The 25,532-nt window shown below is 52.1% G+C and overlaps 1 long non-coding RNA gene across 1 annotated transcript; it reads left to right on the forward strand.

Annotated features, from left to right (window-relative positions):
- Positions 1-16,262: 16,262 nt before the first annotated feature.
- Positions 16,263-25,480, forward strand: LOC147821863 (uncharacterized). The gene is made up of 3 exons (XR_015446509.1): positions 16,263-16,453; positions 19,153-19,359; positions 25,026-25,480. It is a non-coding gene; the product is annotated as an uncharacterized LOC147821863 (long non-coding RNA).
- Positions 25,481-25,532: the final 52 nt, after the last annotated feature.

Raw genomic sequence — 25,532 nt, forward strand, 5'->3', positions numbered from 1 at the left:
GAGACCTTAATCAGTGAGCACGCCTGCCCATGTGTACTTACAGCTCTGGGGGACAGTGACAAGCCAGTCATAGGCCCTTGGGGCTCAGGGCTCTGACCATTGCAGAGGACCCAAGTGTTAGGTTTGCGAGGCTGGGGCTGGCTGGAGCCTGGGCTCTGCAGTTTATGACCCATGGCATCCAGGATGAGCTCTTGAACTCCAAGCTCAAGTTGCTCCCTCTACACAATGGGAATAAAGTTCATTTGCTTTTCAGGATTAGGAGGAAAAGAGAAATCTCAGGACCATAACACCTTATTTAAATTCCCTGGGGATGGAAGTGTTTCAAGAATCAAAATTTGGAGGGGGGCTCAAAAACAGAATAAGGAGGGCATACTACTATTTTGTATCACCCCAGTGGGATCTGAGACAGAGCCTTGTGATAAAACTCGTTAATGTTTCTGCAGAAAAACAAATGCATACTCACAGTCCATGGAATAAAGGCTTACCACAGCTGCCAAATGGCTTCTTCAAAAGCTTTTTGTGTTCAGAGTGTTTGGGCACTCCACGAGACTGGGCAACCAGAGAGGTTACTTCGCTTGCCACAGCCACTCCAGGGCTCAGGCAGAGCCAAGATCGGCCTAGCACATCAGCTTGGGGGCCTATCTGTTCTGCTTAGACACTGAGGAAGGTGTGGTGGCCGGGTGGGGGGCGCCACAGGCTCCAGTCGCCCAGCTGTGCTTCATACTTGGAAGAGGCCAGGCTGACATTGAATCCAGCCAATTAGGAGAATTTCCCATAAAAATTTAATTCTCCAATAAAATAACAGTGCAAAATGAAATAGGTGAAGCATTTTTAAACTGTAAATTAATGATCTATGGCTATAACCATCGTAATAATAATAGCTACCAATTACGCAGTACAGAAGGGCGGATCTGGGCCAGAAGCTAAGCATGCATGTGGTGCTGCCTTCAGGTAGGATGCGCTGAGGCCTTTTGCAGATCTGGTGTCAGGTTCTGGTGAGGCCAGGGACTTGCTGTGACCCAAAGAGGCAGGGTGGAGAACTGGAGCTTTTTACACCAATGTCCAGGCCTTTCCTACCCTTGGTGCAAAAATAAATTGCCTCCTAATCAGTTTAGTGTCTCCAATTCCTGTTCAAATGATACCTAGTCTTCCGTGGCTAGGCCTCTGTTTTTGGTCCTAAATCTGCTTTCAGGTCAGGATGGCCCAGGGAGTGTTCTTTTGCTGGGTCGGAAATAGACAAGATGCTACAGTCTGGAGACTCAAGTTCATGGGCACTAGGGCCAGGCTGCCAGGTGCAAACCGTGACTGGGCACTGACTGTGTGGCCTTAGGAAAGTTCCTCAACCTCTCTGTGCCTCTGCTTTGTCATCTATAAAAGGAGGTTGAAGATCATGGTACCTACTTCCTAGGGGTTTCGTGGGCTTAACATCATATGGACACAGGCAATGCACTTAGAACCCCATCTGGTGTGTGGCAAGGACTCAGGAGCTCTTAGCTGCTAGGATTACTTTCTCTGCCCTAAATGGTCACTTTTCATCCACGGCCATAATGACGCCTCCCAGTAATAAAGCTGAGAGTCGGGACAGCTTGCATTTACAGTCACACAAAGTGCTCGACTACTTCAATGCATCCACATCTAACAGCGCTGAGCACAATGACTGGTAATGGCACGTAGCAGGTGTTCAGCAAGTGTGAGGAACACTGAGCACCCGAGTAAATTTCTCACTCAATTAACACACAGCCCCTCCCTGGTTTGTTATTTTTTTAAACCATAATTTAATTAGATGCAAATCGATTGCCCTCAACAATATGTTCCTTGTTTTGTTTTGGTTTTTTGAGGCAGGTCTCGCTATGTTGCCCAGGCTGGCCTTGAACTCATGGTGATCCTCCTGCCTCAGCCTTCTGAGTGCTGGGGTTATAGTCATGCACCACCATATCCAGCAGCAATGTGTTTCTTCAAGAAAAGACTTGTTTCTTCCTCTGCATCATTTAAAATGGACAGAGTCATTGTACAGGCCACCCGGGGACTGTCTCACACTTTAAGGGTTGCTTTCTGTGTGGTCCCCACCCCTACCCTTCAGACCAGGAAGTCCACCTGCCTGCATCCCCCAGCACTGACATGTATGTGTTTCCTTTTCAGGGCCCTTGTTCTTGTCCCCAGGCCTTGCTCCGGGTGGGTCCCTGCCTGGCTGTCCTCGCACTCTTGGACTGTGACTGCTGCCACCATCGAGGGCGCTCTGCCCCTCTTCAGCCCTCTTTCTGCCACCCAGAGCATTTGTCTCTTGGCCCCAGTGCCACTGAGACCTCTTGAAGATGACACCATGCCTCCGGTGCTTCGGGAGCATCCATCCCCCAACTACACTCATGCAGTCACGCAGTGAACCCTGTAGCCCAAGCTCCCCAGGCTGTCCTGGGGTGGCACCCCCTGCTTTCCAGCCCTGTGAAGCTGGCTCTGTTTTCAGGCTGAGAAAGGCTCTGAGGCTGATTTGCCAGCCTGAGTAACTAGGTGCGGCACCGGTGTCGGCAGCTAATTACTTTTAACCATTATTAATAGTTCTGTACCAATTGCCTCTTGCGCAGAGGTGAGATTTCACAGAAGAGACGCGTGGGGCAGAGCAGGGAGGGATGCGCCACCAGCTGAGTGGGTTGTCAGGCTGGGGGTGGCACCGGAAGCTGGGGTCTGGGAGAGGTCCTCTTCCCAGTGGGGCAGAGCCGGTAGCCCTGGGGCAGCAGGGCTGGGTGGCCGGAGCTGCTCCTGCCTCTCCACTCCCAGAATGCAATCTCCTGAAACCTCTTATTAAAAGTATTCTGCAGGTGATAAAAGTGTCACCAAAGATTTGCTCATTTTCTAAACTGTCATTAATAAAAAATTTATGGTCAGGAGAAATATAGGCAGTGGAGGATGGAGGGTGGGTAGGGAGAGAGGAAAGATGATTTAAAATCTGTCCCTTCATAAATTAAAGACGTTCACTTGCAAGAGGGGGCTTAGGTAGGGACATTGCTGGAAAGTCACTGCCTCCTCCTGCCAGCCGGCGTCCTCCTCGGGCTGCCAAATGCCTCCCTCCCCAGCCCGCCACACTCCTGGCTCTCCCTGCCCTCCTTGCCAGGTACACAGCCAAGTGCCACCTCCCCAGGGCCCCAACCCTAGCCCAAATCTAGACTTTAAATGGACTTTTTCTTGCCCTGGCTGGATTATAAAATCTTTGAAGGGAAGGATCCTGCCTCCAAATATGGCTTGATTCTTTTTCTGTTTGTTCTGAGACAGAGTCTCTCTATGTAGCTCAGGCTGGCCATGAACTCACCATGTAGCCCAGGCTGGCCTCGAACTCATGGTGGTCCTCCTGCCTCAGCCTCCCGAGTACTGGGACCACACCAAGTCATGGCTTGGTTCTTACTCCTCAGGATGGGGCAGGGTCATTTTCTTAGAACCAGGAAATGACGTCAGCAGAGAAAAGGGAAAGAAGATTGAAGAACCTGCCGAGTTCAAGTCTTTGTCTTACACCTGGGTGCCTGAGGTTCAGACAGGAAGTGCAGCTCTCTTAAGGTCACACAGGGGAGCCACCAGAGCCCCCATGCCCAGTGAGTCCTCAAGGCCTCAGACTCTGTGTCCCAATATGTCCCCCACCACTCTCTGGCCGTGTGACCTTGAGCAGGTCTCTGAGCCCCCGTGTCCCCAGCTGGTATGGCATGGGCTGGGAAACTCAGTACCCTGCCCAGTGACATGTGTATTTATCACCACTGCTGTCATTCTCGCTGTCCCAGCAGGAGTGACAGCAGTGCCACGTGATGCTGTGGGGCGCCTGCCTTCTGCTTGGGCCTACCAGCCCTGTGGTAGGCTTGGGGGTTCCAGACTTCACACCGTGGGGTCACTGCTGTGACTGGGGTCCCTAGGGTTACCCATGGTGGCCCTGCCATGCTCCTTCAGGGACAGTGGCCACCTTGCTCTTCCCTCCCACAGGAGGTTAAGTGGCCCAGCATGATCGGCCCACCAGGGGCCCTGGGGGAAGGAAGAGGGTGTGGCCAGCAGGGGGACAGGGCGGTGACCAGGTGCTGGCCCTGAGAAACGGAAGTGAGAGGGCAGGCTGGTGGCAGGCCAGGCCTGGAGACAGGTTCACAGCCCGAGCGTCTCCTCCCCCACACAGGTGGCAGCTGCAGGCCGGAGTGATGCCGGGGAAGAGGGACCTGTGGCCTGTGGCAAAGGCCAGGTTCCAGGCCTCATTCCCCTCCCCGGTGGCACAGTGCTGTGCTGGGCCCCATGTGTGGGCAGACCAGGGGCACTGTACAAATCCAGGCGCTTTCCAGAATCTCTCAGAGCTTTTCAATGGTCATGGCAGAGACTGGGGAGGGAGGGGACAAAGAGGACTTCAGTCTGCTTAGAGAGAGAGTGGGGATGTGTGTGATATTTACAACGCAAGTATGGTGTCGCTGTGCACAAGGAGCCCAGAGAGAGCCCTGGGCTGGGCTTAGCAGGCTGGTAGAAGGCTGGGTGTGGGGGCACCCAGGAGGCGCAGAGCCCACGGGGACCCACAGCTGGGCCCACAGCAGGTTCCCAGCTGCTGCCCGCAGCCTCTGCCTTGCGGACAGAGCCTGGGCCTGGCTCCGCAGGTGACGGAGGGAAGAGGGCAGATCAGGCCTGGAGAAGCTGGGACATGGCTGTCACCGCCCACTGGGGCCACCAGCGCCAGCCTGGGTCTGCTCCTCTCTCTATCTCTCCGTTCTGTCTTCCCACTGACACATTTTGGCCCTTACTGCTTCCCCTTGTGTCTGGGGCTCTGTCTTTGACTTTCTGATTTGGGGGATTTTCTTTCTCTATTCCTCAATTTTGATCTCTCTCTCTCTCTCCCTCTCTGGCTCCCTCTTTCTGTTCTTGGTGTCTGTCTCTCCCCCTCCCTCCTTCTCTGCCTGGCTCTGTCTGTCCTGTTTCTCCAGTGTGTGCTCTCCCTCTCTCTTCGAGCCCCTGCCCTGCTCTGTGCCTGTCTGTGAGCCTCCATGGGGTCACCATGTCACTGACAGAGGCCGGGATCCCAGCTCCAGAGATCTCTGCACCCTAGGCAGGTCTGATGGAGACTTCAGCCAAGGGGTGCAGCTCCACTTGCTTTCACAGGGGGGCAGGGGCTCTGGCTTTGGCTTCTCTGACCTCCCTGCTTTGATCTTCATCTTCCTTTGAACTGGTTTGGAATGATTGGCTTCAGATGTTCTGCCCTAGCCAGGCAGCCGGGGACCCTGGAGCAGCAGTCAGGCTTGGTTCCCAGATCACAGAACGCAGCTCCCAAAGGGCCTAGGGCTCTGGCTGAGCACCCCTGGGCTGAGAGGCTGCCTGGAGCCCACAGCCCGCGCACAGGCCATAATGCAAACCTTCTCCTGTGCTAGCCTGGCCCTGCCACTGCAGCCTGGTGTGTGGATGCCACCTCCATCTCCTCCCTGAGTCTTGCTTCTCTTGACCTCTAGCCACCAGCTCTGAGGAGGCATCCACCTTTGCGATGACTCCTCCCCAACAGCCTGTGTGCCTTTCCAGAGAATCTGGAGGCGGGGGAGGGTCACACACCTGCTCACAGAGACCTGCTCAGAGGTGTGGCCAAGGCTGGGGCTCAGGGCTCATCTCCTGACCTGAGACAAGCCCACCGTGTAGATACCGGGAAGCCCCGAGCACATGCCTGTGAGACCAGACTCATCTGGGCCGGCCTGGGCCTGGGGCTCTGCATTTTGGTGAGCTCTGGGGACTCCTGGCAGTTTTCTCCAAGGGGCTGGGAGACAGGCCTCCCCAGCATACAGGTGGAAGCGGTGACTCTCGCTCAGCTGTCTCCTCCAAGATCCACCCTGCTCCTGCCTGGGGCAGTTGGGGTCAAGAGCTTACTAGACAGGAGGGAGCCAGCCAGGCCTGGAGACATGGGCTCTGTGTCTGCTTCGAAGGTGCCAGGCTTCCTGGCTAGGTGAGAAAATGAATTGGGGCCTCTGGTTCCCAACCTTGGCTACCCAACAGAGTCACCAGGGAGGCTTTGAAAAGGGCTGATGCCTCAGCTCTCAGAGGCTGGGCTGGCGCGGGTATATGGGATTTGGAGGGCACAGTACTGGGGGTAGAGCCCAGGACCTTCACACCGACCTATATCCCCTCTTGTTAAATTTGAGACCAGATCTGGACAAGTCAGTAAATTACTTGTGCTGGACTGGAAGCTGTGACCCTCCTGCCTCAGTGTCCCAGAGAGCGGGGATTACGGGCATGTGCCACCAGGCCTGGCCCCACATGTGGGAGTTTTAGATGCTCTCAGAAGCTTCTCTGTGCAGCCAGGTTCGGGAACCACAGACTCTGGACTCTGAGGTCAGTTCTATGATATCTGAGCCTGGAGGAAATGGGAAGCAGGTGTGACACAAGAGCTGTTGCCTGTGTATGTCCGTGTGTGTGTGCATGTGAGTGCGTACCTGTGTGTATCTAAGCAAGAAAGACCAAAAGGGCAGCACACAACAGGACAGAGAGGGGGTGCAAAGGTGAAAAGGGGCCTCTGGCAACCCCAGTTTCCTCAGTTAGACAGAGCCCAGCGAGGGGAAGTGACTTGTGCAGAGTTCCAACAGACCGGATAACAGTACCTTGGGAGACTGCAGGGAGGATGATATGAATTAATCACCCACCAATAAGCTCTGTTTGTCCAGCAGCGACCAGGGTGCTGGGCACTCTCTGTCCATGCCTCAAGAGTGTTCTTTCAAGGAACAGTGCACACATGCTCACAGTTATCCTACTTCTACAGATAGGAGAACTGAGGCTCAGCTTAAATGAGTGTTAAGCAATGTGGCCATGGCTTGTGTTCGGATGTCCCCCCCCCAGACTCAGGCAGATGAGGTGGGGCTTCCTTTTCCAGAGGTGGCTGAATCTGGAACGTGTGATGCTGGGATTAACGGAGTGTGATTACTAAACCACTACACGTGAGTGACAGTTTGGGACTGCCCTAATCCCGGTGGTCTGGGTGGGATAAAAGGGGCAGAAAGACACTGTTGGGGTCCCTTGTTGTTTTCAATACCATGTGGGCACCATGAACTGTTTCTCCTCTCTGAGGCCCCTTGGCCATGTGCCACTCTGCCTTGGAGCTAGCTACAAACTGAGCTAAATAAACCTTTTCCCCTTTAACTTTGGGAGTCGGGTGTTTTGTCTCAACAACGAGAGAAAAGTAACTAAGACAGTCTCACTATACAGTTCAGGCTGGCCTCAAATTCACAGTGATTCTCCTGCCTCAGCCTCCGGAGTGCTGGGGTTACAGGGGCGCACCACCACACCTGGCAAGCAGAACTTTTCATCAGAATCCATCTGGTCTGACCGCCTGTCAACTCCTGGGAGCCTGAGGGCAACATTCCCAAACCAGATCACCAGGCCCGAGTCTCCCTCACTTTGACCTGCACCCTGACTTCAGAGGGACTCCCTGCACCTGACAGACCCTTTGTGGTGTCCACAGAGCAATACTGATCCCATTGGCAGGGAGGACACCAAGATGCAGAGAAGCCAAGGGACCTGCCGAGGGCCATGTGGCGAGGTAGAGGCTGCCGCTCTGGGACCTCAGTCCCTTATGCAAGCTCTGCTGCAAAGGCGAAGGCTACCTGAGCGCTTGGTGGTGGTTGCTGCTCGGTGGGGCGGTGGGGCGGCTGGAGTTGCTGAGATCCTCACAGCAACACGCTATGACCCTTGGCGTGCCACGGCCGCCTTTCTGATGTGATGTAGGCATTCGTGCCCGAGGGATGTTCCAGAAGCCTGTGAAGCTTTCCCCAGCCTCCTTCTTCCTGGAACACAATGGAGGTGCTTATAGAGCTGGGGGTGTGGGATCCTTGAAGCCAGCCAAAGAATCCCAGCGTCTGGGGGCTGCCCTGCAGCGGCTCCTCTCCCCGGGTATTTTTAGTCGCATTTAATTTGGCTGCGCTGAGCACTTTTGATTTCACAATGATTAGTTAGAGCTTGTGTGCTGCTGTTTCTCTGCTCCCCGCCTGCCTGTCTCCCCCAAGGGGACTGGGTGTTGTTTTGACTTTTATGTGCTACAATAAAAACTTTCATTGTAGCAAAATGTTTGCTCGTCAAAATTAGCTTGGTTAATTCCAAAGAATTGTTTCATCCTGGCTCCTCAGGCGCGGGGGATATTTTTTACAAGGCGAATTGGCCACCAGCCAGCTATCTCCGGGACAATTCCTCTGCAGTGTTCATCCCCCTGGAATTTACCTTTAGAGATGAAGACCAGCCCCCGGCTCGCGTGCCCAGGTACATGGGCTCTGAGGCGGGGCGGGGGATGCCAGGAAATGTGCATTTGCTTTTGCTGATTTTAGACACAAAGCTCCACGCTGAGGAACAATTGTGTGGGCACCCGTCAGGGGACACATGCAACTGTCACACACATACACACACACAGGCACACACGCAGACATGCTGCACCCAGACCCACATCCACAGAGGGCACACTGCAGCAGAAATTGACACACAGCCACAAACACACAAACACACCAGGGACAGCACGGCAGACAAATGACTGGCTCGATGCATGCAGGAAAACAGAGACAGACTCATGTAGAGCCCCTCCCCAGCTGGGTCCAAGTAGGGAATGCTTGAGCTGCCACCTCAAACTTTTTCGGGGCTCAGCAGGCAGCAAGATGGAGGCTCACCTTGCGAAGACCGACCTGCATCAGAGACGGAAGTAACAGATGTCACCTTCAGTTATCCTGGGGCCCCTGCATGACCAACACCGTGCCCCCAGGAAGCTGGTGCTCTGGTGCCAAATCCGGCCGAGCTGTTGCCTCCACCACCAGCCTCTCCCCTTCCTTACCTTGAGATCTCTGTTGCCAAGGGGACCCCAACCACCACTAGCAGAGCCTTCACCGACATGGTCAGGAAGGCCCGGATGAGAAGCCATGAGAGAAGCTAGCTAGAGCCAGGACCAAGTGGGGCAGGGAAGGGGCTCAGGGAGGGGACTCCGCACAGGAACTGTTTTGCTCTGGCTGGCCTTGGGGTTGATGCTCAGAGCTGGCTTTAAGCCATCCGGGTTATTAAATGACACACGGCCCCTCCCAACCCCCTTTCCAGAGCAAACTTATGGCCAAATACTCCTGGAAAAGAGCCAGTTAATGTAATGTGAACACCCACCATGTGCCTCACCCCGTGCCTAGCATTTTGAAAGCAGTGGCTCAGTGACTCTGGATAATCCTGCCACACCAGCATGCCTATCTCACCTGAGAGATGGATAAAGGAGGCTCAGAGAGGTTCAAGAACTTGCTCAAGGCCACCAGCTCAAGGGCAGGGCTTGGCCTCAGGATGGCTCCAAAGCCAGCTTGTGCTCAGGTGTTTGGGAGCTGGGATGAGGTGGCAGGTGAGGGCCCTGGACATCTCAAGTTCTGGGTGCAGTGTGAGTGGTGGAGTGCAGGAGCAGACCTCTTGGGTGGGTGGCGGGGACCGAGGACCCAGGGCACTGGGCTGGGAGGAAGAGGTGAGCTGGTGAGTTGGCCACATGGCTTAGACACAAAGGGGTCTCTGTCCTGCTGTTGTTCCTCCCAGCACTGTTCCCCTGGATCCCTCACCTCTACCCCACCAAGCTCTTGTAGTAGAGAAAAGGGATATTTGACATCTACTGTGAAGTCTTGTCCCCTCTAAAACATATTGAAATTGAATTGCCATCATGGGAGCCTCGAGAGGTGAGACTTTTAAGAGGTGATTAGGTTAGGAGAGATCTGTCCTTGGTCGCTTTCTGATTGCTGGAACAAAATACTGAAGAACACCCACAACTCAAAGAGAGATTTATTTTGGCTCATGGTTTTTAGGGGATTCAGCCCATAGTCAGTTGGCTCCAAGACAGGTAGAATATGATGGGGGGGGGGGGTCTGGCGGAGGAAAGCTGCTCATGTCCTGGTGGCCAGGAAGCAGAGAGAGTGAAGAGAGGAGATGGGGAGGGACACAAACCCTTCAGGCCACGCTCCCAGTGACCTGCTTCTTCCAACCAAGCCCCACCTAACAGAAAGCCAGCTATACTCAGCTGTAGCACCTCCATGACCCACACGCCTTCCACACACAGGAGAATTTGGGGGGATATTTTAGATCTAAACTGTAATATTCTACCCCAGCCTTCCAAAAGACTTATATGCCTATCTCATTATGCATTTATTCCCATTTAGTCACCAAAGTTTTACCAGTTCCAGCACTGCTGAAAAGCCCAAGTCCAAAGTCTCCTCTGAGACTCAAGGCAAACTCTTAGCTGTGAGCCCCTATAAAAACCAAATTGAAAATAAAGCACTGTCAACGTACAATAACACAAGGTAAACATTCCTATTCAGAAAGGGAGAAATAAGGGAAAAGGAAGGAATGAGACCAATGCATGACCAAAATACAGTAGGGCAAACATTAAATCCCAGAGGACCATGTCCTGCACCCGGGGCAGGTTGTGGCAACATGTGAACTCCGAAGAGCTTGGATGGCCTGCCCCTATGGCATTGCTGGTTGCAGCCCTCATGCCCTCTCTTTGGGGGTAGATTTGCTCACTGCCTGTGGCTTTCTTCAGCAGCTGTTCCACATTCCTGGCATCTCCAACTTCCTGGGGTCTCCATTACACTTTTGGCTTCACTTTCACAGCTTCATGCACTGTCCTCCCAGGCCTTCCTTTGAAATCTAGATGGAAGCTCGCAGCCCCACTACTCTTACATTCTGCATGCCTGAAATGCCAACATCTGCTGGACCTTGTGGATGATGCCAAGGTCTGTTGCCAGCTCGAATGGTAGCTGGGCCCCATCGGACCATAGCTGCAGAGGCCTCTGAGGACCTGGATAGCTGAGCACTGTGAAACAAATCCTGAGGAACCAATTGTCTGGGTGGCCCTTCTCAAGTAGAGGTCCTAGGTGCTGTCTGCTCAAATGAAAGCTCTAGACTTTTGCATCTTTGAGCCCTTGAGGAAGGCTTGGATCTTGCTGATTCCTCAAATGTCTTCAAAGCATCTTTCCTACTAATGGAAAGTGCTTAGCTTCTTTTTAATGCTAATCTTTTGAGCAACCATGCTCTCTAAGGCCCCAATTTTGCAGGTGCTTCCTTTCTGATGAAACTGAAAATTTTTCACATCTGCTCTTTCCTCCTGTTTCTCACTGGAAATGTGGCTAGAAAGCCACCAGCAGCACCAGTGCCACAGCTTGAATATTGAGTTGACTTGAAATTTCCTCCAAAAGATTAATTAGGCTACTATCCTTAATCTCAGTCTTCTGCAAAATCTCAGAATATGAACTAAATGTAGACAAATTTTGTGCCAGAGTATAACACAAATGGCCTCAAGTCCAACTGCCAGTGGAATCATTGTTCCCAATTGAACCTCCTGAGCCTGGCCTTTACTATTGCATTTTTTTTTCTTTTTGGTTTTTTGAGACAGGGTTTCACTATGTAGTGCAGGGTGGCCTTGAACTGACTATGTAGCCCAAGCTGATCTTGAATTTAAGGCGATCCTTCTGCCTCAGCCTCCCAAGTGTTGGGATTACAGGCGTGCACCACTTCGCCTGGCTTCTGCTGTCTGCATTTCTATCAGCATTCTTGTCTTCTGAGTTCTCTTCATCTTTTCAGTCAAATGATCTTTAAAATGATGTGCCTAAATCATCTCATTTTCAAGATCCTAAAGATGTGAATCTGTAATCAATGAGAAGTAAACAGGAAGAGGGTGGCTGATGGTGTTACTGATGTGGACAGGAATTCTGAGGACTTAAACATGTGTTGCTCCCCCCAAAAGACAAAAACAAACAATAAAATGCTTTGGTGGTGAGTGAGTCACTCTGTGGGGGACAATCGTGCCTGGGGACTCAAGGCTGGGCCCAAAGAAAGCCTGGCACCTTTGGGGTCTTGTCTCCATCCTGGCCTGCTCATCAGTGGCTGCTGCCTTTTCCTTCAGCCCAGCCTCTCCTGGAGGCAGTGGCAACCTGCAGAGAGAGCCAGGCTCAGAGAGGGCAGCTGTGTCTTGCCTGTGAGGTGGACAGCAACCCCTGCCCTGCTGAGAGAAGTCAGGAGGCTGGTGTGTACAGTCCCCTTCCCATCCCCACCCACCCTGTGTCTCCAGACCTTGCACTAGGCAGAAGGATGAAAGGTGATGGAGGCACCACCTCTGCCTTCAAGATTGGTATGTGCAAAAACTGACCATGTGAGCTCTGGTGGCTGGAGAGAGGAGAGGACTAAGGCACATAAGAGGGAAGGATAACGGGAGGAGGCTGGTCTCCCCCGTCCCCAAAGGATTCTGGGCTTTACAGGTCCTAGAGGGCCCTGTGGAGGATGCTTAAAGTCCTGAAGTCTGGGCCTCAGAGAAAGCAGCCCCCAAACATGTTCTCTTCTTCATCATTATTTACTGGGCACCTAACATGCAGCACACAGTGGCCAAGGGCCCTACACATGTCCATTCACTTCATCCTCCCACTAACCCCATGAGCCAGATGCCACACCTGGGATTCTGAGCAGCGTCCCATCCCTTGGCCCTGCTGCCTTGCTCATGGGCCTTCCAGTCAGATCCGAGTCCCCTCTAGATCCTGTGTAGCAGCTCTCTGGCCTTGGAACCATTGGCATCTCCTTAAGGGGGCCTCTGGCCTTTGTCCAGGCTTGAACCCATGGATGGAGCCAGAATGGTGTCTCTCTCTCTCTCTCTCTCTCCCAAAGCTGCTTGGCTATTTTTTCCAAGCCCCACTCTGCATCCTTCACCCACCATTTCTCCTGCATGCTACCCAAACAGTGGGACCATCGTGCCCTGGCCACTCCCCACCATCCTGCCCAAGGCTGTGGGTGGCACTCAGCAACCCCCACTTCCAGCAGAGGGCTGTGCCAATGGCCACAGATGTTGCAGCTGCATCCTGGGCCTCATTCTGCACAGCTGGACCCAGGTCAGCCTGACCCAACCCAAGCGTTCCTGCAGACTCCTCGGGAACATATCTGGGCAAGGACACCCTGGTGGATTGCAGGAGGCGGGGGGAGTCCCAGGATGCTCTAGAGGCAAGACAAGGGCCGAAGGCAGATCTCACCCTGTCATCTTGTGCAACTGACCACATCCAAGCCCCAACTCCGCCTGCTGAGAAATGGGGGACCCGGAAGACCCCACCGGGGAGGGAAGATTGTCACTTACTAGTTGTCATTTGAGGCACTTTTTTTTTTGGTACCAGGGATCAAACTCAGGTCCTTGTGCTTTCGAGGCAGGCAGCAGAACCACTGAGCTAAATCCCCAGCCCCTTGAGGCAATTTTAAAAAGCATTCTCAGGTGGGCATGGTGGCACACACCTGTAATCCCAGCACTCTGGGAGGCTGAGACAGGAAAATCAAAATTTGAACCCAGCCTGGGCAAATTAGCAAGACTCTGTCTCAAAATAAAAAAATTAAAAGGACAGGAGATGTAGATCAGTGCAAATGTCCCGAGTTCAATTCTCAGTACTGGGAGAGAAAAGAAAAAGCATCTTCGAGCTTCATCCAAAAATGCCCACTGAGCAGAAGTCATGTTGTCCCTGCAGGGCACCCTTGGATTGAGTATTGCCAGCTCCAGTGCCTCCTTGAAGATAATGCATGCCGAGCTGAGAGCCCTGTCATACAAAGGCAGGCACAGGGTATGACAGGACCAGGACAGGCAGAGGCACAGGGCTGATGTCAAGATAGGCACCAACAGGGAGAGCTCAGCCTGGGGGATACACCTGCCTGACGCCCACAGGTGGCTGCAGTCCAGCTCGGGAGGTCACTCCTTGGTAAGTAACCATGGGCAGCGTGTGACTGTCCCCAGAGCACTCCTTTACCTGTGCTCTTCCCAAGCCTCATAGGCCTGGGAGATGGGCCTATCTAGACCAGTGATGGCCAACCTTTTAGAGCTATTAATGATATAAACAGCCCACCAAGCCATCAGTGCCACAGGTTGGCCACGGCTGAACTAGACTCAGTTCATGGAAAGAAACTGGGCCAGACATTGACCTCTCTTGGTGGTGCCAGCAAGGTAGAGACAGATCAGGGCTTGGACCCAACTCTGAACTCTGTCCGCTGCATGGCCACCTAACTCCAGCACCCCTGTACCTTTCGAGAGGGTAAACTGAGGGAGTCTGGACACTCCAAGCCAACAGTTTGTCTGCCCCACAGGCAGATAGGATCCTTCATTCGAGGTTCAGAGCGTGCCCCTGGGAAGTGCCCTGGTGCCAAAAGGGACCCCAAGATAAAGTCAGGCAAGGTACTAGAAGGGATAGAGGGGTGCACTGTGATCTGGGGCCCCCAGCCTAGGCTCCCATGGATGCTGACCTCCTCCCTGCACTCTGTGGCCCTGCCTATGCTGGGAGTGTCCCTTTCTGACACCCGCATGGGTGCTGCAGAGGCTGGCAACCAGCATGCTGTGCCTGGGGGCCCGGGGACAGGGAGGGCAAGGCCTCCCCAGAGGGGAGAGGAGCCCTGATCTAGGGAAAGCAGCCGAGCCTCCAAAGTTGGGTTGTTTTGGGGACAGAAGGAGGTGACTAGAGAAGCACTGTGACCTCAGGGGTCTGTGCATGGGGCCAGGACACTCGGGGACTATGGAGAGGGAGCAGAGTCCTCCCTTCAGCTCAGGTCTGGCCCAGGGCAGTGACAGTGGAGCGGGAGGCCACCTGGCTGCAGCCAACAGCGCTGTCGTGGGTGTGCACAGGTGTGTACTTGCAGGGTGATGTGTGGGAGAGGTCAGCTGAGAGCAAGCCCTGGGCTGTGGCCGTCTGGACAGCAGCTGTGCGTGTCTTGCTCATCCCCCAGTGCCTTGGACTGTGCCTAGTGCCCTTGCCTAGCTGTGGGATCTCTGGTAAGTTACTTAACCTCTCTGTCCTCAAGATTCCTTCCTGTAAAACAGAGCTGGTACAGGGGCTGGGGGAAGATTTGCTGAGACACTGAAAGGACCAGATATGGCCCCCTTGCTGGGTCCGTTGTGCCCACACAGCACTGTGGTCCTCTGGCTCCCTGGCCAGCAGGAGAAGGGACATTTTTGTTGTCCTGTTTTGTTTTGCAGTGCTAGGCAAGCGCTCTGTCACTGAGCTGCATAACCAGCCCGAGAGAAGGGACCTTGGATCCTAGAATCAGAAACTATGGTGGAAAGAGAAGGTTAAAGGCTCTGGGAGACCTGTATGTCTCGGGGGAAGTTGTTTTACTATGAACACTTCACCCAAATAATCATTGTTTTCCCTGTGAAGCATCCTCTGAAGGACACCTGAAAGGCCTTACTGAGAAACACTCCAAGAACAGTCCTGTGACTGGTGTGGGGGTGGCTCTGACCAGGGGACCCACAAACCTCTGTCCAGATGGGGAAGGTGAAGGGGCAGGGGCCAGGGCCAACTCCTCCTGCAAAGTCTGGCTTTAAAAATGCAGGTTTGGGGGCCGCACTGGCTGTAATTCAGTGTCAGAGCACTTGCCCAGGACATATGAGGCCCTTGATTTCCAACCCCAGCCCTAAAAAAAGAGTCAAAACACAAGCCTCTACACAAGCACGCAGCTCTAATTCCAGCACTCAGGAGGCTGAGGCAGGAGAATCACTACAAGTTCAAGACCAGCCTGGGCTACATAGTGAGTTCCAGGCCAGCCTGAACTACATAAGGAGACACTGTCTTTTAAAAAAAAAAAAAAAGAGGCAGAACATCTACATATGAGTGACTGCTGGTGGAGAAAAGTGCCCCAAAACCAATGAGAAATGTAAACACTCTTAGTACATACTCAATACACAATGCCCGTAATAATTATTATTTATGTATCATCAACATTATTTATTTATAAATATATTTAAGTAAATATAAATAATGGATTCCTTTCTAATAATATTATTGTTACTTGACAAAAATGAATGCTACTGCCCGGAAGAGTGGAAGAAACAGCCAGGTGCCCACAGAGTTGTGGGTTTAGACCAGAGACCCCAGACTCGGGGGGGATTGGCTGATGCCGAGCCAGGCTGGGGCTGGGCTGGTCCCCCTCTGCTGGGTCCCAGTGCCCTGTTCCTCCTCACCCGTTGTCCCAGCCCAGATGAGTCCGTTGGTGGGGACGCAGTCAGGATCAGGGCCGCACCAGCTGCAGCCCACAGGCTGGGCCCTGGGAGCGGCAGAACTGGTCACCTTGGAAGGCTCCTGCGCTCCCACTGACAGGCAGGCAGTGACCTGCCCTGCCCTGCCCTGCCCTGCCCTGCTGAGGGCCTGAACTAGCAGCCCAGTGGGAGGGGCACCGGGCAGACTGACCTTGAACTTTACTCCAGGCTTACACGCTGGCACACAGGCCTGAGAAAGGCCTATAAAACTGGGAGCTGCCTGGCTTTTCTGGAGCAAGCGCAGAGAGAGGCACCCTTGACATCGCCTCCTTTCACTTCCTTACTTGCAGGGCCCCTAGATGCAAAGCCCGCGGTGGCCTCCTGGCTGCTGTGTGAGCTCAGGAGGGCTGAGAGCCTCTCTGAGCCTCCGCCACCGTCTCTGTGGAGTGGGGACGATCAGGAGCCGCCTTCTGGAGTTGCCTGAAGAGGCCAAGCGAGGTGAGGCTTGCACCAAGCACTCAGCAGACTGTTGTGCTATGATGGTGCCGTGCGGGTGCGGCAGCTGTGACTCTATTGACAGAGTAAGGAGGCCGAAAGAGAATTCACCAAAATGCAAAGGGGACAGCGATGGCGACAGCGGAGGAGGTCATGGCCGAGGGGCAGGATTTTGGGGACTTGCATCCCTTTTCTTCTTGTTTATCTGAATTTTCCAAATATCCCTCCGTGTTCCTGAATTTATTGTATCATCTGAAAAGGATGATAAAGTGAAAAGCAAGCCTGTCACCCGCTGCGCTGTGCAGCCACCTCTGCACTGGGGGAAGGTGCCCAGGGCGGCAGAGCTGGGGACCAGAGCCTGAGGCGAGGTGGCAGGGGGGCCATGTCCCCTGCTGGAGCAGGGAGGCCCCCACCTGGGCGGGCCCAGCTCACTGGCGCGCCCCTCGGTGCCCGGCTCAGACAATGCGAAGGCACAATCATTCATTATAACTCAATTACAGTGATTAAAGCTGGTGGCATGCAGAGGCAGGGGAGAGAGTTGCCAACAGAATTTACACTCCGTGTCATCAGCGAGAGATAACAGCAGCTGACGCGGCCGCTGCCTCCCCTGCCATCTGCTCAGCGCGGGCCGCCTGAGGGTGAGGGCTGCCGCCACTTTAATGGTGGCCCATGTGGCGGAGCTACTGGGGGGGAGTGTGGTGTAGGGGTGCGGACCACACCCCAACACCTGGCAGCCCAACACCCAACATCTGGAATGGGGGTGTGGGAGGCTGCTCTGGGATTGTGCCCACTGGGGCAGAAGTCACTCTCAGATCTGGTTTCGGTCTCCATGTTCCAAATGGGGAAACTGAGGCACGGTGGAACAAAGGATTGGTCCAGTAAGCCTGGGGCAGAGCCCTGCTCAGACCTACTTGGGCTTCCCTGGGAGGGTCCAGAGAGGGGACGGGGGAGGTCAGAGGGTCACTGGGCTTGGGCAGGGAGGAATGGAGTGACCCAGATAGGGAGGAGCCAGGGTAGGGAAGATGGAGCCTGTGGCCAAGGCTGGCAGCTGGGACAGAAGTGTCTTTCTTGGGACAGCAGGAACACAAGCACCCCGGAACACTGGGCTTTGGGCCTTCGTTTCCAGGGGACAGGACACTGCACTGTTCCCCCTAGGCCTGCCTCTTCTGGACCCTTGTGCGCCACGGTGAGAAAGGGGGCCTCCATGCTCTCTTCTCTTGGTTCTCATTATTCGTTCACGCAGAGCATTTTACATCCTCCCTGCGTGCACGCATGGGTCCCAGGCCACAGTCGCCATGGCAGCATCCACGCTGCTGGCTGCCTGCCACCTGCCCTGCCCTGCCCTGCCCATCGCTCTGATGACTCAGGCAAAGCTTGAGTTTCCTTGGTCCCCAAGGCACCTCCGTCCCCAGCAGTTTGCCCTGAGCTCCATCTCCACCTTCCCTCCCCACGTGCCCTCTTCGGAGGCCTCCTGCCTCTGCTTCCTCTCCAGAGCCAGCTCAGACCTCACCCCTCCAGGAAGCCATCTGGACCCCAAGGCCCGGTGGGTGCCCTTCCTTTGGGCTCCCATGCCCCTGTGCATGTGACCCAGGAGCCCTGATATTGGGGTCATCTGGGGAACAGGACTATTACCCTCACTCCCAACAGAAGCTTTGGGCTGGGTCCTGTTCATTTCCAAAGTCTGGGGCCTGGTCTGAATGGGTCCTAGGAAATGTTTGTTGACTGCAAAAATGTTGAAAAATGGATGGGGTGGAACTGGCTGGAAGAGGACAGAGGTGTGGACAGGTGCCACTCTCTCTCCATATCCCTTGGGGCTCCTGGCTCCAACCTATCCTACCCCATCGTGATGGGACAGAGGGCTGCTGGCCCAGAGCAGACCCTGGAGCTGCTGATGGTGAGGCCAGAGAGTAGAGGGAAGAGACCTGGGACCTAACCTACCCTGGGCACCTGGAGAGGTGGTAGAAAACGTTAGGCCCTGGTGGGGCAGCAGCTCCCTGTCTGAGAAGCCTGGTGCCAGAATTCCCCAGAAGAGCTGAAAGAGGAAGCTGAGGCAGGCGGGGAGGCCTGACATGCAAAACTGCTCCGGGCTGAGAGCCTTGAAGCAGCGTGGAGCCGGAGTCTGTGAGGGCTCTCAGGCCTTCATGCGGCAAGTGTCCTGGACCCAGAGGGACCCAGAGCTTCTCTTCCAAATGACTGTGCTCTCTGGGGCACAGCTTCCCTCTCCAGAATGAAGATGTTGGAATAGATCTGGGTTTCGCAGCCTGGGAAATGGGGTGGCGTCTGTAAAATGAAGAGACCTGAGCACCAGTGAGTGTCCTTCCCGGCCTCCTCTGGTCACTCAGTGGGTCCCTGAGCATGTCTGCCGCCGATGCAGTGTCTGAAGCTCTAAATGCTGGACCAACTCTGTTTTTACCAATGAGGGAGTGAGGAGGACTAAAGGCACAGCGAGTTAGACTTGTCCTCATTGGGTTTACGGGAATGCAAATTATGAGCAGGGTGTGATGGAACACACCTGTAATCCCAGCACCTGGGAGGCTGAGGCAGGAGAATCTCCATGAGTTACAGGCCAGCCTGGGGTACATAGCAAAACTGTCTCAAACAACAACAACAACAACAAAAACATAGGACACAGAATGTTTAGTTTAAGCTAAATGATCCTGGTTTTTCATTTAAGATAATGATATAAAATTTGCTTTCAAAAGTGCAGTTATTTAAAGAAGCCAATCATGATCTGACCAGAGCACGGGTCCTTAGATGCTCATATGGACAGATGACTGCAAAGCCTTGGATTCTGTGGATTCAAGTGGCTCTGCCCAGGTTGAGGGCAGGACTCCGAGGCCTCAGCACCTGCACTTCTGGGACAGGGCCAGCAGGGCTGGAGGAGGGTGGCTCACCCTGAGAATGTTCCGGTGAGTCAAGGAGTGGTCTTGGGTAACTTCTGCCCCGGGGCTTCCCAGGGGCCAGAGACTGTGTCCCCAAACAAGCACAAATGCAAATGACTTTCCTCGACAAATAGGCTGAGGACACAGAGCCTACACTGCAGTTGGCAGCAGTTTGCAAACAGTGCTTTGCCAGCTGATGTAGTCCATCCGCAGCTCAAGGGGTCACCAACCTCTTCAGGCTCCTCTGGGAACAGACTAGCTCAGTACCACAGGGAGAAATCAACAGAGGGCTCCTATTCATCCTTCAACACCCAAATCAAAGTGATCTGATCTGCAAAGCATTCATGGAAACAAACTTCCCCTTCTAAGAACTGCCTGGGCCCCTGCTGAGCACCCCCTGGAACATTCTGTGCAGCCCCCTGATTATTAGTAACACTGGTTACAATTGTTATAGTTTGTTTTCTACTGGTAACAAGTGCAGACCCTGTGCCTGCTCTGTTTATGTTATTGAATTCATTCGTGGGCAGGTGGGTGGCAGTGATTGGCTTCAAATTCTGAGCTTGTTTTCAGATTCTGTGATTCCTGGTCTGGTAAGAAGCAGGAATGCAGAGAGCCCAGCTTAGTCTCTGCCCTCTGGGAACTCCCAGTTGAATATAACAAGGGGAAGGATCCATGTAAACCACTCAGAATTGAATCTACTTTGAAAGGAGACTCTGACAGAAGGTGAATCAGGTTAGATTTTTTTTTTTCCAGTACCATGGATCAAACTCAGGACCTTGTGAGGTAGGAGTGGCACCACTGAGCTAAATCCCAGGCCTCAGGTTAGATTTTAAAAAAAACTTATGACCATATATGTGTGTGTACATATATATATATATATATATATATATATGTTTTTTGTGGTTTTTTTCAGTACTGGGGATCAAACTGGGGACCTTGCACGTGCAGGGCAGGCTCCAGAACCACTGAGCTAAATCCCAGGTCCTATGACCTTATATTTGAAGTACCAGCAGTCCTTGTGGTATTAAAAATACATAAACGCTACTGGAAAGGTCCCAAAACAATGGCTATTCTATTAGTATCAAGCACACTTAGCACCCAGATTAGGGTCTCTAATTCCACTTTCCAGTTAAAGGATCCAGGATTTGTTGGGGAAGTGGCTGACTCCACATCTGGGACAGAGATGTACAAGATGGGACAAGGGAATCATCTTTTACCAGAAAGCAATAAAGTTATCAAAGGCTACCATGGATACTGGCCTGAAAAACTCAGTGATACCATGAGCTGCCTGGCTAGGAAGAGGTGAGAAGGGACTCATCCGAAACACATCGAATCTGTTTAAGCCCATACAGTCATACTGATATTTTCAAAAAGAAAATCTCAATGGTCAACTTTTGAGGATACTAAGGAATTAATGTACTATTTTGAAAACTGGAAAATATAGCAAAAAAAAAAAACCCATAAGCTTTTGTCCTGCATTTCCTATAAACTTTGCTTCAATGTGTCCAAAGGGTTGAAGGAGAGTAGGTTCTCTTTGTAGCAAGAAGAAAAGGAAGGCCCAGTTCGAATATCACCCTCCTGTAACCCCTAATGAATTAATGGATCTGCACAATGATCGTTGTGACTGCTAACGCGCAAAGAAAGAGAAGCATGTGGGTACCACGTGTTTCCTAATGAATCTGTGAAGTAGTCTTGTCAGCCCCCCAAAATCAAGCCTGGATCTAATCAAGCTCTGAGATCTAACTACAATTTAGCAATCAGCAGAATGGGGGCTGTGTGGAGCTCTAAGGACAGATAATTTGGTTTCTTCAATAAATAAATCTGTGTGTGTGCAAGAGAAAGAGAGAGAGAGAGGGAGAGAGAAGCAAGGGGGACCAAGAGGAAGAGGAGAAGGAGGAGGAAGAAGAGAAGGAGGTGAGGGGAGGAACCTAAAACATCCATTAATATTTGCTCCATATGGACTGTATTTGATTCTATTTCAAACAAACTTAAAAAAAATTATGACAATAGGGGAACTTTGTAGATTTTATCTTTAACCTTAGAAATCATTGTTAATTTATTAGGTGGTTTATGTTGTGAAGGTTCTATTTAAAAAATGGAACTTCCCTTTTGGATTTGGTGAAACATTTCCTAATTCAGCAGAGGAGTAAGTGTGTGGCATTTCTTGGAGAACACTCTAGCGGTGGAGGCTGGCGGGCTTGGGTGGGGTGGGAGAACACAGGGTCTCTGACGTCATAAGTGGCACAGCTGCCAGGGAGGGATGCCTGGAGATCCCTTCCCTTCTTCTCTCTCCTTTTGCATTTGCTTGGCATTTTTCACAATGAAGAGCTAAACAAGTCTTTCTCATGTCATCCCTGCCTGGGACAGCAGTCTCTGGACACTCAAGTCACTGGAATCACAAAGCACTAGGGATGATTCCCCCAGCTTGAGCATCACAGGACGGATGAGTAGATGAGAACTGGGGAGATCCAGTGAGATGTGTGGCCCAGGGCCTCCCCTCTTGTCACCGGGGCTGCCGCCCCACCCCAGACCCCTTCTGTCACCAGAACCCACAGCAGGGGGCGTGTCCAGACTGAGTCCTGATCTGTCTTTTTTTTCTTTTAAAAGAATCTTTAATCATCAAAAATTTCAGACATGTAGGGGAAAAAAAGAACACGACACTAGCAAAGTCACCACAGAAATTTCTAAAATGCTCATATTTTAACATCTTCAGATTTAAAAAAAAGTAATAAAATGTGATAGGTGGAGCTGAACTTTAGCCGACTCTCATTTCCCTCGTCTCCCTCCCCACAGAAAACCAGTTATCATCACATCGTGTATTTCTCTTTGCAACTTGCTCTTTTCACACAACATTGTTTTTGAGACTTATCCAAGTTGATATATAAAGATCTGGCTTATGCATTTTAATGCCTATGAATAAGTTCATTGTATAGGAAAATGCATAGTCTTTGTAAAAGTCCATTCCCCCATTAATGAATAGGTAGGCTCTAATTACTTTTGTTCAAACAAGGAGCCAATAAATACCCTGTACCCACCTTGCTGGAGTTTCTCTAAGGTTACAGCCTTCTTTCTCACCACTCCCCTGCCTCTCTTTGCTCAGCCTGGAACTGTGGTCTCTGCCCAGGTGCTCCCACCTGTATTCCCAGCCTGCTCAGCCTGGGATCCTCGTCTGACTTCAGACCTGGAGGAGACTGATGGGACAGGCAGCAAGGACTGGAATTGAGAGCATGGGGGTGAGAACTACATAGGCCAGGGCCAGGGTATATTGTGAGGATCGCAGGGTTCCCTGCCCTGCTTCTCTGTTCCCAGGTTAATGCTTCAGCACTGTGCTGTAATATCTCCTGGTTTGCATCTTCTCAGGACCCATGGAGTGGTAATCTTTTTTGTAGCTGCTTCTCCCCTGTGGCCCAGAGCTCTGTGACATTGTGTTATTGATCTTTGCATCTTAGCAGATAGAATCATGCCTGGCACAGATTCTCATGACATGAACATTGGATGGATGAGTGGACAGGATATCTGGATGGATGGATGGATGGATGGATGACAGGGTGGGTAATGGATGGATGGATGGATTGGTGATGGAAGAATGGGCAGGACAGCTGGGAGATTCTGAGTTTGTTCTCAAGGCAGGACCCTGGTTTCCGTGACTGTTCTGGGCAGCCTCCCTTCCAAGAGAAACAAGATGGGACAAGAGGCCTCCCATCCTGGAGATTGACCCTCCAACGAGGCCACCGAGTCCTGCCTCTGGGCAGCTACCTCCTTGCTTCCTGTCCTTCCTCATTGAGACATGAGCTAGGGATTTAGGGGGGGGGAATAACTCTGCCCATACTGGGGTCAGGATACCCCCATACTGAGGTCAGGAATGGGGAGGTCTGTGACCCAGTGAGGGGCTAGAAGGGGTCTGCTGCTGTCTGGGATGACCTGGACACTGTGTCTAAACCAGTGGGAACAAAGACCATCATGGCTGCCTCACAGTCACGCCTGTTCCTTTTTAAAAAAAAAAACAGATCTTGTTTTGAGCAACATATTAGAGTCCAAAGAACTCCAGATGTCACTTGCTGACACTACCCAGGCACTGTGAATTAGAATACTAATTCTGGAGCTGGTGAAGGTTTATTGGTCACTAGCACTGCCCTGGATCGAGGATGCCATGTGTGCTGCCCTCCAGAAACCAATCTCGCTGGGCAGACAGACAGGCTAACAGGTGCAGGGGAATCCTGCAAATACTGGTTGGTGAAAGCCTGCATTTTTGCCTTAGAACAAAGGAATAGTTATGAGGTGACTTTAAAGAAAAGGCTAGAGGCCAGGTATAGTGGCACAAGCCTATAATCCCAGCACTCAGGAAGCTGAGGCAGGAGGATTGCTGTGAGTTCAAGGCCAGCCTGGGCTACACAGTGAGACTCTGGCTTCAACATAAATAAGTAAAAATAATAATAAAGGCTAGAAAAGTGGCATCAAGGCCTCTTGCCACCCTATTAAGGAAGAGGGTGGCCAAATCTGCAGGGATTAGAAGAGCACTTAGCAAACTTTCACATGCACAGGAAACACTTGCAGAGCGTGAAAATGCAGATTTAACTTCAGTAAGACGTAGTGGGAGCTCATATTCTGGATTTCTAACAAGCTCCCCCAGATGGATGGAAGAACAGTGGAGAGAAGAGGCAGAAACAAGGAATTCTTGTGTATGGAAGACAAGGATGCCGAGTGCTTGCTGGAGGCTGTGTCCTGCCTCCTGTCTCTCCCATCCTTGACAGCAGGGACTGAGTCTTGTCTCCCCACCCTTGACCAGCCTAGGAAGTCAAGGTAGAGCAGCCTTTCAGACTGTCTTCCCCCCTGGAGATGAGAAAGACACTGGCCTTCTCTCCTAGCTGGCTATGCCCAGAGGCGGATACAGAGATAAAACCTGTTCCTCTTCTACCCACCAGGGGCCTGCAAACCCTACCTTCACCCCTCTTTGTTACTCATGTGCAAACTCAAGCCCAGGGCACGCACAGAATTTTATTCTGGCCAGAGGCTGCCATAGCCCCCTAGTCTTCTGCTACAAACCACAAACCAGGAATAGAAAAAAGGACAGAGCAGAAGGGTCATTTTACTCAACGCCCTAGGATCTGTCAGAACACAGCTGAACCATAGAGCCTCAGATTAGGCTCCCTCCTTCTGTGGGAGCTTGCCCTCCATTAACCTGAGGACCCTATGGCCACAATGTGAGTGGGAAGAATACCTTTTCTAGGTATAAAGATAGGACTTTGTTCTGAGGCCACTACTTCTTTTAAATGTTGCCCCCTTCCTTGTATGCAATGATAACTGGCAATTATTTCTGATTTATAATGACTTTGGCAAAATAAGCAGTGTCCATGTTGACCCTCATTTTGACTGGAATTCAGTCCAGATGGTTAGGAATGAACTCCAGGGCTTCCTTGGCCCCAGCTCTCTCCTCCACCACCAATCAGGCCTTTCTTCCATGACCTGCTGATATGGTTTAGGTCAAAAATGGCCCCCCCACAACCCAGGCTCATGTGTTCAGAGAGACTTTCAGAAGGTAACTGAGTTATGAGGGTAGAAAGCTCAAAAATGGAGCAATCCAATGATGAGTCAATAGCTAAATGGGCTGTCAGGAGGTAGGCCCCAGTTGGAAGTGGCTCATTGGGGGTGTGCTGTGATCATATATATATAATTTATATATAATTTGTCCCCAGGTCTTTGCTCTGCTTCCTGGATGCCAGGAGTTGAGCAGCTTTCCTCCACCAAACTCTTCCACCACGTTTGTACCTTGGAGGCTGACAACCACGTACTGAACACTCTAAAAACATGAGCCCAAATAAACTGCTCCCGTAAGTTAAGTGTTTGGTATTTTGTACCAGCATCAAGTCAAAATTTGCCTTTACCAGCTGCCCCTTCTGCAAATCCTCATTTCTCAATTATTCAAAACATCCTTTTGTGACCCAGAGAGAGAGGTCTCTTCACTTAAACTTGTTAGGCTTAAAAAAAAAAAATGCTGCAAGCTTCAGGATTCTGATATTGACACACTATAAAATTTCATTTGAAGTTCATAAATTAACCCTCCCCCCATGTTTTCCCTGGACAGCCAGAGTCCTTGGGTGCGGATCCAGGGCCTTTCTTCCCCATTGTCTGTGTAAGAGCAAAACCCAGCTCCCACCCCACCACTGCCCACCACTTCCTGGGGAGGTGACATGGGCTTGGGA

Source organism: Heterocephalus glaber, unplaced genomic scaffold (assembly GCF_053883595.1).
Source record: "Heterocephalus glaber isolate CG9 unplaced genomic scaffold, H.glaber_assembly_v1.0 deba00001689, whole genome shotgun sequence".
Lineage (NCBI taxonomy): Eukaryota > Metazoa > Chordata > Mammalia > Rodentia > Bathyergidae > Heterocephalus > Heterocephalus glaber.